The 1,482-nt window shown below is 36.1% G+C and overlaps 1 non-coding gene across 1 annotated transcript; it reads left to right on the top strand.

The window, feature by feature from the left end:
* Positions 1-1,129: 1,129 nt before the first annotated feature.
* LOC139036407 (U6 spliceosomal RNA) lies at positions 1,130-1,233 on the top strand. The gene has a single exon (XR_011489199.1). It is a non-coding gene; the product is annotated as a U6 spliceosomal RNA (small nuclear RNA).
* Positions 1,234-1,482: the final 249 nt, after the last annotated feature.

The following is a 1,482-nucleotide window of genomic DNA, read 5'->3' as shown; positions in this document are numbered from 1 at the left end:
ATTGACTGTGAAAACTGGTAAACATCTTTTACTATTGTGATTATGTAACTATTACCTGATACCATTGTATCATGATTGGTCAACAGAAAAAGATAATAGAAGTCTATATCATCAAAACTACTATTTAATAGAAACACCTGTAATCACTTTTTAAAATTGGGAAGTTTATCAGAATTATCTTGGAAATTTTTGGAAAAAAAAATAAAGCCCAGGTATTGCTTTTTTTCCACCAGTGCTCCAGATTTGTTTCTAATGAGCAGCCATGTTTATAAAGAGCTGGACTATATGAGGATTTTTAAAAATTAATTAATTTATTTTAATTGGAGGCTAATTACTTTACAATATTGTAGTGGTTTTTGCCGTACATTGACATGAATCAGCCATGGGTGTACATGTGTACATGTACATGTACATCCTGAACCCCCTCCCACCACCCTTCCCATCCCATCCCTCAGGGTCATCACAGTGTTCCAGTCCTGAGCACCCTGTCTCACACATTGAACCTGGACTGGCAGTCTATTTCACATATGATAATATACATGTTTCAATGCTATTCTCTGAAATTACCCCACGCTCGCCTTCGCCCAGAGTCCAACAGTCTGTTCTTTACATCTGTGTCTCTTTTGCTGTCTCGCATATAGGGTCATCATTTCCATCTTTCTAAATTCCATATATGTGTGTTATTATACTGTATTGGTGTTTTTCTCTCTGACTTACTTCACTCTATATAATAGGCTCCAGTTTCATCCACCTCATTAAAACTGATTCAAATGCAGTCTTTTTAATGGCTAAATTATATTCCACTGTGTATATGTACCACAGCTTTCTTATCCATTTGTCTGCCAATGGACATCTAGGTTACTTCCATGTCCTGACTATTGTAAACAGTGTTGTGATGAACATTGGGGTACCCGTGTCTCTTTCAATTCTGGTTTCCTCAGTGTGTATGCCCAGCAGTGGGATTGCTGGGTCATATGGCAGTTCTATTTCCAGTTTTTTAAGGAATCTCCACACTGTTCTCCATAGTGGCTGTACTAGTTTGCATTCCCACCAATAATATAAGAGGGTTCCCTTTTCTCCACACCCTCTCCAGTGTTTAATGTTCGTAAACATTTTGATAGCAGTCATTCTGACTTTAGCAGCACATATGCTAAAATTGGAATGATACAGAGAAGATTAGCATGGCCCTTGTGCAAGGTTGACACGCAAATTCATGAAGCATTCCATATTTTTAAAATAGGCCAAAGAACTAAACAGAGATTTCTCCAAAGAAGACATACTCATGGCTAACAAATGCATGAAAAGATGCTGTATGAGGATGTTTTACTTTTATCTAGCTTGTTTTATTTTTTCTATTTTATATTCAGTGCTCCCATTTCACTTAGTTTATGTTTTCCAGTTTCTCTATTTTCTGATGTTCTTTCTCAAGGCTTTATCAAGTATAGTAGAAAGGTTTACATACATATATGTAAATAATATATA

This window comes from Odocoileus virginianus, chromosome 8, assembly GCF_023699985.2.
Source record: "Odocoileus virginianus isolate 20LAN1187 ecotype Illinois chromosome 8, Ovbor_1.2, whole genome shotgun sequence".
Classification (NCBI taxonomy): Eukaryota; Metazoa; Chordata; class Mammalia; order Artiodactyla; family Cervidae; genus Odocoileus; species Odocoileus virginianus.
The sequence above is the reverse complement of the archived record's forward strand: the minus strand, read 5'-3'. Positions and strand labels throughout refer to the sequence as shown.